The sequence below is a fragment of the Kogia breviceps genome, chromosome 15 (genome assembly GCF_026419965.1).
Source record: "Kogia breviceps isolate mKogBre1 chromosome 15, mKogBre1 haplotype 1, whole genome shotgun sequence".
Classification (NCBI taxonomy): domain Eukaryota; kingdom Metazoa; phylum Chordata; class Mammalia; order Artiodactyla; family Physeteridae; genus Kogia; species Kogia breviceps.
In genome coordinates this window covers 79,386,678-79,398,821 of record NC_081324.1, presented here as the reverse complement: position 1 = coordinate 79,398,821, position 12,144 = coordinate 79,386,678, and the positions used below count along the sequence as shown (strand labels likewise).

Sequence of the window (12,144 nt, the reverse complement as noted above, 5' to 3'; positions counted from 1 at the left end):
ATCAAATGAGAAAATGTGAGGGTCACGTGAACTGGCTCAGCATCATGGGAACGGTGGGCTTTCAAAGCCTGACTCTTGGTGCTTGCTGTTGATCTGACTGTGGGCAAATTGCTGCACCTCTGTAAACCTCAATTTCCTGGTCTCTCACATGGTTTTGAGAGTACCAACCTCCCTGACTGCTGTGATGACTGATGGAGATATTGCACAAGATCACAGACAGAGCATGGCACGTGCTGAATACTCAGCTAATCGTACTTGTTTGTTTTTTAAGTAAAGAAACTCACATTCTGACGGCTTCCCATTTGCCATAAATGTGTAAAACCTGAGCTTGTCTCTGGGTTCTGCCTAAGAGAAGAACAGGAATCTGCTTGTTCTACATCCGGAACAAATAACAATTTTCCCAGAGATCTGGAGGAGTGTGCTTTTTTTAAACTACCATTTTTTAAAAAAATTCCTACTATGTGCCAGACACGAGTTAAATAAAGTGAAACTGTCTGGTCTTTCCATTCCCCGTGGTGGTGTCAGGCCTGGAGCACAGAACGTGGGCAGGGGCTTGAGCAGCGGGGCAGAAGGAGGAAGGAGCTGGAAGGAGAAGGAGACAGCCGTCTGGAGGCGCAGGTGGGCACGCTCAGATTCATCCTGACGAAGTTTCTATCAATCTGGCTGGGCTTTTTCAAGCTTCAAACTTAACAAGCTCGAAATAATAACAATTCCCATAGCTCAGCGCCTTACCTAGATAAAGATGCTTCTCAAATATCAAGGACCTCTTGTACCTAAGATGATTGTGGTTCTTCAAAGCGAAAGACGTGCCAGCTAACAGGCAACATAAAATTACAGACTGACATTCTCCAAAACCCCTTTGAGATTCTGGTGAACACTGTATGGTGCGACCTCCAAAAAAATAATCATGCCCTAGACACAAAGTTCTGCATACAATTTTGGGGAAGGGGAGGCAGTAGTCCTTGAAAGGAGACTCAAGAACTTTCCACTTAAAACCCCTAGATTTAAGCCACATTTGCTTCTCTTCGCGCAGATCCTTGTGTATCAGCGCGCGCACACACACACACACACACACACACACACACACACTGCTTCGTCAGTCACTTCAGTTACCTCTTTAGATCCAAAAGCAGAATAAATTAACATTTTCCTGGCAGCAAAGTGGAGACATGTTTTGTCTAGAGATCACAAAGATTAAATCATTAAGTCATTAAGCCATAATCCACTCCCCAATAAGGCAGAGAGACTGACAAGAAAATGTGGATATAGCCATCTAAGCCCCAGCAGGAAACTGTAAATTCACATCTCAGGTGCGCCCTGGCCCATGGAAATGCCCGTATGCTTCAGCCTCCCTCCTGGGAAAAGTGCTTCTCTGATCTAACTGACATCATTCAGAGGAAAACACATTTTCCGTGGAATGAGATTTTTTTAAAAATACAAAAAAACCTGGAGAGTCAGAAGGAGCAGGGCCGCTTGGGAGCCACTAAAGGTTTCACTTCTCCTTTATTACCGTTTGACTAAGTGAAAACTCGAAATAGGTTTTTTTAATCCGACGGTAAGCATTTTGGCTCCACATCTCAGCAAAAGAGAGGGCAGTGGTTAAAAGCATGGGACCGTATGGAACCCGACTACCTCAGCATGACTGAATACGGTCTCCACCCCTTTCTCTGAGCCTCGGTTCAATCACAAATACAGGGCAGCAATGGGAGCCCCTGCACTGTTTCGTGGGGTTGTTTGGAGAGTTCATTGAGGTGATTTGTGTGAAGGCCTTAGCTTGGTACATGGCAAGCACCCAAGAGAACCTACGCTTCTAGGACGGATGTCTTAGAACTCCACAAACGCAAACCCTAATGGTCAGAGTCCCCAAACCCACCTACTCCTTCCCCTCAAAATGTTCCGTCACAGGCCACAGCGTCTTGGTCATGCACTGCACCGAACAGTACAGAACTTGGCAAAAGCCTATGACTTTAACTTATTTGAAGTTTTTTTGTTTACTTTCTTATTGTGGTTAAAAAAAAAAAAAAAAAAGTATGTATAAAGTAAAGTTTGCTGTTTTACAACCAGGTTAGTGACCAGGTTTAAGTGTACAATTCGATGGCATTAACTACATTCTCGATGTTGTACAACCATCACCACTATCTAGTTCCAAACTTTTTCATCGCCCCAAATTGAAATTCTGTGCACGTTAAGCAGTAACTCCCTAGCTCCACCTTCCCCCCAGTCCCTGGTCACCTCTACTCTGTTTTCTGTCTCTGTGAATTTTCCTATTCTAGGTATTTCATATAAGTGGAATCACATAACATTTGTCCTTCTTTGTCTGGCTTACTGCACTTAGCATAACGTTGCAAAGGTTCACCCATATTGTAGCATATAGCAGAACTTCATTCTTTTTACAACTGGACGACATTCCCCTTGTATGCAGAGACCACGTTTTACTTATCCATTCGTCTGCCAGTGGACACTTGGGTTGCTTCCATTTTTTAGTTATTGTGAATAATGCTGCTATGAACATTAGTGTACAAATATCTGTTTGAGTTCCTGCTTTCAATTCTTTGGGGTATACATTTAGGAATTGAGTTTAGTATTGGTGGATCATACGGTAATTCTATACTTAACTTTTTAAAGAGACACCGAACTGTTTTCCACAGAGGCTGCATCATTTTCCGTTCCTAGTAGCAATGCACAAGGGGTCCAATTTCTCCACATCCTCCTCATCTCCTGTTATTTTCTGTAATCATTTGTTTTTGTTTTTTCTTATAAATTTATTTTTTATTTATTTATTTTTGGCTGCGTTGGGTCTTTGTTGCTGTGCGTGGGCTTTCTCTAGTTGCGGCGAGCGGGGTCTGCTCTTGGTTGTGGTGCGTGGGCTTCTCATTGCGGTGGCTTCTCTTGTTGCGGAGCACAGGCTCTAGGTGCGCGGGCTTCAGTAGTTGTGGCTCGCGGGCTCAGCAGTTGTGGCTCGCGGGCTCTAGCGCACAGGCTTAGTCGTTGTGGTGCACGGGCTTAGTTGCTCCGCGGCATGTGGGATCTTCCCGGACCAGGGCTCGAACCCGCGTCCCCTGCATTGGCAGGCGTATTCTTAACTACTGCGCCACCAGGGAGGTCCCTCATTTGTTTTTAATGATACCTCAAGACTGTCTCACAATACAGCAAACTTACTGTTCTAAAATAATTGAGACGTGAGTAATTCTGGTTTAGAAGTTCAGGACACCTCAGGACATTTTTTCCACCCAAGGAACACTGGACAACGTCTGGAAACACTTTCAGTTGTCACGACCGGGCACAGAGTGCTACTGGCATCTCGTGGGTAGAGCCCTGGGGTGCCGCTAAGCATCCTAGATGCACACGGCGGCCCCCACAACAAAGAATTATGGCCCAAAATATCCACAGTGCCAAGGCTGAGACATCTTGTTCTAGCTTAAAAGTTAGCCTTTAAGCCAATCTTCAAACTAGGTTCTGCAGAGGCACAGGATTCCAGAGGAAACTTGGGTCCTGTCATAAGGGAAGATACTGGAGTCCAAGTGGGCAAGGTTTCAGCACTCCATCCCCACTTCTTCAAGGGCAACTCCTCATACAATTATTTTACATACGGGTCTTCCCTGTAAGATTCCAAAGTTCTCACTTCTCTTTTCTACTTACAAAAGTTATTCAGGGACTTCCCTGGTGGTCCGGTGGTTAGGACTTGCTGCTCTCACTGCCAGGGCCCAGGGTTCAATCCCTGGTCGGGGAACTAAGATTCCGCAAGTTGCATGGCACAGCCAAAAATAAATAGATAAAACTTAAAAAATTAAAAACAAATTTTTAAAACACAGTTATTCCAATCAAGTTGCTTCTGGCTGACAGTAAGAGAATGCCAAATGAAAAAATAATGACACCTCAAATTTTTAAGTCTGGTAATAACGAGGTTTAGTAGTTCAGTGATACCATCAAGGACACAGGCTTTTTCCATCTCCTTGCGTTATCACCCTTAATACTCTGGTTCCTATCCTCAGACTTGTCTCTTCATGGCCTCAAGCTGATAGCTTCGGATCCAGTCATCACGTCCTTGCACAGCCATGTACAAAGGCAGGAAAGGAGTTTACTTCTTTGTACCCAAGAGGAAAATCTATCCCAGAATTCAGGCAGGAAACTTCCCTCCCTTCACCAGGTTTGCATCACCTACTCATGCCTAAAGCAATCATTCACCAGGAGAATAAAATCACTAAGTCAAATCTAGGCTCATCAAAGTTTACCCCCTAAGGCTGGGGAGGGACCACCTTCCCTCAGCTCATGGGAGGGTGAAAATCCAAACAACAGGATGCTGGAGGTACTAACTAATCTGTGGGTTGTTTCATTGGTGCTTTAAGCTAGTTTACTTGTCATTTGGTTTCAGATGCAAATGACAAAAACCTGGGTTTTTTTGTGTTTTTTTTTTTTTTAAGGGAATATCCAGCTTATATAATTGAAGAATCCAGGGACAGGCTTTGGATACACACAGATACTGGTGGTCAAATGCCATCACCACCAACTTGGCAATGCTTTCTCCAGCTCTTAGTTCTGCTTTCTTCTGTATTGGCTTCATTCTCAGGCTGCCTCTCCCCTGCTGGTGAGAGGAGGACCAAAACAAATCCCCAGAACTGAGTCTGCACACGCTGTGACTGGTCAGGCTTGGACCACGTGTTGATCACTGAACAAGTCACTGTGGCTAGGGAAACGGAATGCTCGGATTGGCCATACCCGGATCATATGGTTCCCTGCAGTGTTGGGGAGGGATGTACCATAAGCAGGAAGGGTAATGAGTGCTGGGTTTGCAAAATCAATACACACGCATCCCACAGACATACAGGGAGGAAATGTATGTACTTTTTACCTCTAGGTAATCCAGATATTATAAAAATGCATCAGTTCACTCCACAAACATCTACTGAATACTGTGTACCAGACACAATGCACTGGGGAGGTAAATAAGACAGAGCCTCTTCCACGAAGAATCTAACCCTCTGCCACCAACCCACTGTGTAACCCTGAATGAGTCCAAAACCCCTCCCATTCTCCTGCACATCATGTGTAACAAGAAACGGCTGGAGTGCTTGATTTCTGAGTTGATTTCCAATTGTGTTCTATTAATTCCACCACTACCTCCCTGCAAACGCCTTTGAATATTTTTTTCCAGACGCTACCAATAAGGCCAATTTGATTTCACTTGCATGGTTTGTTGCCACCACAGAGGAACAACTGAAAGAGGAGTGAAATCAACTCAGAGCCCCTCTGTGACTGAAAGATTGACCGTAGGCATCCACGGTTCACTGACTCTTGCAGCCAGACACCCTGGGGGTGACTGAGGTGAGGAGGTCCAGTAGAGAAAGAGGGGTCTGGGAAAGAGGGAGTGAGGAAGCCTAGCCCTGGACACGAAGCTCTGAGACACAGAAGTTGCTCTTTCCCAGCTTCCAGCCCCAGCCCGGCTGAGCCACTTCCAAAGGGTGCCTGGCAAAAAAGACTCACTGGTACCCTCGGCAGACTGCACGCTACAATTCCCAGCGGGGTTAAAGCTGACTCCTTCAGAGCGATTACAGGGCCCTGGAGGTGCTGGCTTCTGTTGATTACTCATGATGCTGGCTTGCAAGGAAATGGTGTCAGGTGCTTGAAATGTTTAGTGACCCTTAAAAGAATACTGTAGCTGAGCCCAAGTGAATTACGTCTGCTCTAACCATCCTTTATTCTTTCTCCAAAGTGATAAGCATGGTAATAAGAGGTAAGAGGCTGACAGCCCTCGCATGAGGAGTTGTGCAGCATGGGCACTGCATAGCTTTTAGGGGCTCCAGGTACACTGCAGTCTGTGGAAGCCTAGGTGAGTGTTGGCCCCACAAGTGATGCAGGGCTCAACCTGTGTAACCACACAAGACGTCTTAGTCCTTAATGCTGACACCAAAACTAAGGAGAAAAGGCTGCCATGGCAGGAATCCAGAGATTTTCAATCAACCAACACATCATTTTTATACTGACTATATACTGAAGTGATGTGTAAGATACATTGGGTTTGGGAATTCCCTGGCAGTCCAGTGGTTAGGACTTCGCGTCTCCACTGCAGAGGGCAAGGGTTTGATCCCTCGGGGAACTAACTTCCTTCATGCCCTGGCGCATGGCCGAAAAAAAAAAAAAAGATATATTGGGTTAAATGAAATATGTTACTAATGTTAATTTCATCTGTTCCTCTTTATGTGGCTACTAAAAAACTTTAAATCACACATGTGGCTTGTATTTGCGGAGCAACCTATCTTAGAAGGTCCTCAGCAGGATGGTGCACAGTTGCCCACCGTGGTGAACCAATCCCTATCACACCCTCCTCTTTTCTTCCTTTGCTTATCTCACTTTCCTACTCCCTCACTGCGTTACACTGGATCACCTCCCAAATAAACTAACTAGACCTGGATCTTGTCTCAAGGCATGCTTCTGGGGTAGACTAATAAAAAACTTACTGTGCACAGGGAACCATGCTAATATCTACCTTTCCTTATACGCAGTTTGCATATAACCAGGCAGAGAGATACAGAAACCAACATAGCTAAGCTTAAATACCAGATTTAAATAACAGCACAAGAGATGTGCATGGTTACCTGCCGAGTGAGGAGTACAGAGAGTCAGTGCTAAGAGCCTGAAGGGGAAATGATATTAATATGTAGCGTGGCGGGGAAGGAGAGTTCTTCTTGGCCGCACAAGATCTAAGTGCTGTCAAGTTCGCTGCCAAGAATGGGTAGTGAAATATGAAGTATGAGCAAGGACCCAGACCCAAGGAATGACTCTGGTGTTGCGGGCAATGTGCTGTGTATCTTGTGGGGCGTTCACTTTGAAATGCATCGTGTATGCGTGAGCGTGTGTGCGTGTGCACGTGTATAGCGGGAGGGAGTCGGGAGGATGCTAGATCTGATTCTCTTATTTCACTCACTCCGCTTGTGAACAAAGTTGGCAAGGGGAGGTAATGCAGCCTATTTCAGAAAGCCCAAAAAAACACTTTCCACAAAAGGATCAAATGCTCCACCCCTTTCCCATTAGCACCTTGCTTTTTTGTGACTGAGATGAGCAACTGTAAATGTCACCATAGGAGGGGCAAGCTTTCATTACTGACCATTCACTATGTGCCAGACATTGTTGAAAGAACAGTGCAGAAAGCAAAGAGCAAATGCTACGTAGCTTTCAGGAAGAAGAAATAACCCCCTGCCACCATTCAGGCCTTTAAAATAAGCAGTACATAAACCTTAAAAAGGTACATAAAGGAAATAATTAAAATGTCCTGAAGACTCTAGTTTTGATAGTTACCCATTCTCTTATTTGCTGTTCCCCTTTACAGGAGTTACAAGTATTTAAAAAATAAGAGTCCAGAGTTAGCTGGAAATTTTACGAGTGTGTGCTAGATACAGTATTTCCCTTGCAGAACAAACTCACACCTAAGACTTGGGAGGGTGCTGTCCAAGGTACCAGGTGAGCTCTCAGTGAGCCTAGCTAGGATTTGAACATAATTATGAGTTTCCCCATAACTTTAGAGGTAACATTTTGCCCTCAGTAAGTGGGCATCACAGTCCACAATTATATATGTATGTGTGTCCTAAAAACAGCTTTTCTTTCACATATTCTTATTTTAAATGTCCTGATTTAAAGATAAGTTCCTTTAAAGTGCATAGAATTAGGGAGTTGAGGTTTTCTATCAATTCAGTTCAAATGGTTGTAAAGTGTGCTTCATCTCGTAGGTGATGTTCTTCCTTACACCCAGCTGAAAATCTCTCCTGTTTAGATTGGAAGTTACAAATTCAACTGTCTACAAGGATCAGAGGGCAGAGTAAATGACTGAAATGGAACGTTTTAAACAGTAACTGACACAGTTTCAGTGTCGGGGAGATAATAGGCATGGTGGGGACTGGTTACCAAGAGAGTGTGTGCTGTTTAAAGGGAGAAGCTTCTACTCAACTCCAGCCGTTGTGTCCACGTAGGACAACAAACTCAGTCACAAAGTTAGCTAACTACTCAGGAGGCGCTCAAAAATCTCTCGATTAAAAAAAAAGAATGTTTAGTTAATTCAATTTCTTAAAATTCACTGTGTAAGCCAAAGAGAACACCTGTGGGTTGGAGCTTACCCACAGGCTTCTGCTTTGCAATCTCCATTCAAGGCAAGTTCTCTTGCTTGAAATCTCATATACTCAGAAAATTGGGAGATGTAAAAAAAGGTATTTTTCTTCCCTATTTCAAAGATGGAGATTGAGGTAATAAACATCTTAGAGTAATCGACAGGAGCCAGCACCTCCACGGCCCACCAATTACCCTGAGGGAGTCAGCTCCATGCCCACTGCTAATTTTAGTATGCAACCGCAGAGGATACTAATGAGTCTTTTTTAAAAAATACTCTTCTCCACCTAAGCACTTTATTTTTTAAAATTTATTTATTTTTGGCTGCGTTGGGTCTTCATTGCTGCGTGCAGGCTTTTCACTAGTTGCAGCGAGCAGGGGCTACTCTTCGTTGAGGTGTGCAGGCTCCTCATTGCAGTGGCTTCTCTTGTTGCGGGACACAGGTTCTAGGTGCACAGGCTTCAGTAGTTGTGGCACACAGGCTCAGTAGTTGTGGCTTGCGGGCTCTAGAGCGCAGGCTCAGTAGTTGTGGCACACGGGCTTAGGTGCTCCATGGCATGTGGGATCTTCCCAGACCAGGGCTCGAACCTGTGTCCCCTGCATTGGCAGGCAGATTCTCATCCACTGCACCACCAGGGAAGCCCACCGAGTCTGTTTGCCAAATATTTTTGGCTCTGTGGGCCAGACATTCTCTGTCACAACTACTCAGCTCGGCCCTTTTAATGCGAAAGCAGTCTTAGAGAATGTGTAAATTTATGGGTGTGGCTATGTTCCAATAAAACTTTATTCACAAAACAGGTGGCAGGCTGGATTTGGTCCGTGGGTCATGGTTTGCTGACCCGTGGTTTAGAATAAAAAGATGATGATGATGGGGCTTCCCTGGTGGCACAGTGGTTGAGAATCCGCCTGCCGATGCAGGGGACACGGGTTCGTGCCCCGGTCCGGGAGGTCCCCACATGCCGTGGAGCGGCTGGGCCTGTGAGCCATGGCTGCTGCGCCTGCGCGTCCGGAGCCTGTGCTCCACAGCGGGAGAGGCCACAGCAGTGAGAGGCCCGTGTACCGCAAAAAAAAAAAAAAAAAAGATGATGATGTGTAACAGGATAAATAAAGCAAGCTATTCAGTTCAAGAAACTGACTGCATAAACGCAAACTCCTGGAATTTAAATCAAAACCCAGGACAAACATGGGAGGTGAGATATCAAAAGGAAAAATAAAATTGCTAAAGTGATTTTAGGCCACAAAGCCAAAATTCTACCCTAGTGTGTTCTTTATGGATCATGCCTAGATCAGTTCTGGATAAAGGAATGTGAACAGGAGCATGTTCAGCTGAGATTGGTGATAAAAGACCCAACCAGAAATGGCTTTTATGTTTCATCTGGTGTGTGTGCCTGCCACCCCACCTCACCCCACCCCCAATCAATTGCTGGTGGTCACTGCAAGGAAAAGGATCATGAGACTTCACATGTGGACCTAGAGAGAATGAGGGCCATATCGATTAGTAATGCCTGTCATGGGTACAAAAGGGGAAAACAATGATGCGTGTGCCACATAACTGCCTTCTCTAAAACCATATCTCATGAGGAAGGATAGGGAGTCGATAAATGGAATTTCTTACCCCAAGTAAGTTGTATAACCCAAAATATAATTATCTTCAAACTGACAAAACAGTACTACACTTTCTAAATATTAATCTGATCTTGCTAATGATGAGCATGACTTACCCAAAATAGTTTATTACAGCAGGCAGTCAGAGGCTGGGCTAGATCACCTCTGAATATTCTTCTCAGCCCTGCATAGGACTCTATGATTTTTTTCAAGATGCCTCATTGTACTATTCCAGCTGTATTCCAGGTGGCTTAGTCTTCCCAACAGCTTTGCTTTGAAGACGTCATGAATATTTAAACAAACTTCAGGCTAAACATTTTTCACGCTTCTCATTTCATCCACAGTCCAAAGCCGGGTTTTGTTTGGCAAGAAGGCTCATTTTTGAGATGTGTATATGTGCACATAGATGCATATAAACCCACTGGCATTGTGTTATATACACATACTCGGACCTCCAAGGTACGTGTATGTAAATTCCTCCCCTTAAACCTTTTTGCTAAAATACATTTATTTATTTATTTTTGGCTGCGTTGGGTCTTCGTTGCTGCACGCAGGCTTTCTCTAGTTGTGGAGAGCAGGGACTACTCTTCGTTGCAGGGCATGGGCTCTAGGCATGTAGGTTTCAGTAGTTGCGGCTAGTGGGCTCTGGAGCGCAGGCTCAGTAGTTGTGGCGCACGGGCTTAGTTGCTCCGCGGCATGTGGGATCTTCCCAGACCAGGGATCGAACCTGTGTCCCCTGCATTGGCAGACAGATTCTTAACCACTGCACCACCAGGGAAGGTCCCTCCTCTTAAATCTTGATCCTCAGCTCTGAAGTTAAAGTCTGCAGTTAAAGGCCACTGACCTGTCTTCAGGCACAAACCAGCAGGTATGCAGTTAAGTATGGACAGACTGATTATTTGGAAATGACCTGCTAATGTTCCTACTGCAGTTATTCATTGACTGTGACTTCAGAACCACTGTGACAGTGAGAAAGCCAATGTCCCTTTCATTGTCTTGATGAGTAAGAGGCTAAATGAGTCACAGAAGGTCCCAGAGAGAGGTGGGAGCAGGTAAGGCATGAAGGGTTTAGGTAAAGAGGGTTGGTTAAATACACACATCGTTTTTTCTCTTTTCCGTGAAATCCCATGAAGACAACTACAGAAGTGTGTTTTGTTGTTGTTGTTTTAGGGTTTACACCCACCAGAAGTGAGAGAACAGGCAAAGAAAATAACAAATTGCAGAAGCTGAATGTAGATGGAAAAAAACACAACAAAGTCTTAAGCCAGCAGTTGATAAAGCAGAGGAACATGGATTAGCAGCACCTAATCAGAAAGGAAGATACCCCTAGAAATGAAGCTGAAGGCAGTGGGAATGGCTGAAATTCAGTTTAAGAAGCTCTGAGTTCCCCAGATCTGTCTCCCTACTTCATGCAGCAAGACTGCCAAGATCCCAACCTGGCAAGAGACCAGAGATTTCTCCTCTAGAGAAGATAAAACTAAAGGTCTCTGGACTAAAGGACTCCAGAACCAGGTCCTACATTAAAAAAAAAAAAAAAAAAAAAAAAAAAAAAAAAAAAAAAAGAGGGAACGAAAAATTAGAAAACAAAAATAGCTCTTAGTAAAAATATTTTTTGTTTTAATGAAAGAGCAAAAGTTAAACTCAATAGAAAGGTTAGAAAATAAAGTTAAGGAAATCGCCCAGAATAGAAAGTAAAAAGATAAAGAAAAATAGGAAAGAAATGAAAATTTAAACACTGTTATAGGAAGTCTACTATCCAAGAAACAGGAATCACTGAATGCAAGAACAGAAAAAATGGAGGGGAGGAAATCATGCATTATATTATTTACTTATTGCTGCATTAAAAAAATTACCCCAACCACACAGAAACTTGTAACAAACATTTATTCTCTTACCTAGTTTCTGAAGGTCAGGAATCTAGTAGGAGCAGCTTAGTGGGGTAGTTCTGGCTCAGGGTCTCCTCAGAGGTTGCAGTCAAGCTGTCAGCAAGGGCTGCTGTCTCATCTGATAGCTGGACTGGGGCTAGAGGATTCTTTCCAAAGTGACTCACTCACAGGGCTGTTGGCAGAAGCCTCAGTTGCTAGCTGGCTAAAGGCAGGAGGCCTCAGTTCTTTGCCACATGGAACTCCCCATAAGGCTTCTTCACATGGTAGCTGGCCTCCCCCAAAGCAAGTGATCCAAGAGAAAGAGAGAGCATGGCCAAATGGAAGTCACGGGTGCCTTTTATAGCCCAATCTCAGAAGTGAATTATTATCATTTCCACTGTGTGCTATTGGTCACAGAGACCAATCCTGGTCCAATAATGAGAGTGAACTGTACAAGGTATGATTATCAGGAGGTGAGGATCATTGGGGCCATCTTGTAGGCTGCCTATCACATCCATGAAATAGGTATGTGTGTATGTGTATATTTATGTATATATGTATTTCAATTCTCAGAATTTGA

At 44.3% G+C, this 12,144-nt stretch overlaps 1 long non-coding RNA gene across 1 annotated transcript in view; it reads right to left on the bottom strand.

Moving 5' to 3' along the window:
* LOC136792653 (uncharacterized) overlaps nucleotides 1–11,694 on the bottom strand; it is a 73,018-nt gene extending 61,324 nt beyond the window's left edge. Inside the window, exon 1 of the long non-coding RNA XR_010836749.1 lies at nucleotides 11,595–11,694. This is a non-coding gene — a long non-coding RNA (uncharacterized lncRNA). The remainder of the gene's footprint in view (nucleotides 1–11,594) is intronic.
* Nucleotides 11,695–12,144: the final 450 nt, after the last annotated feature.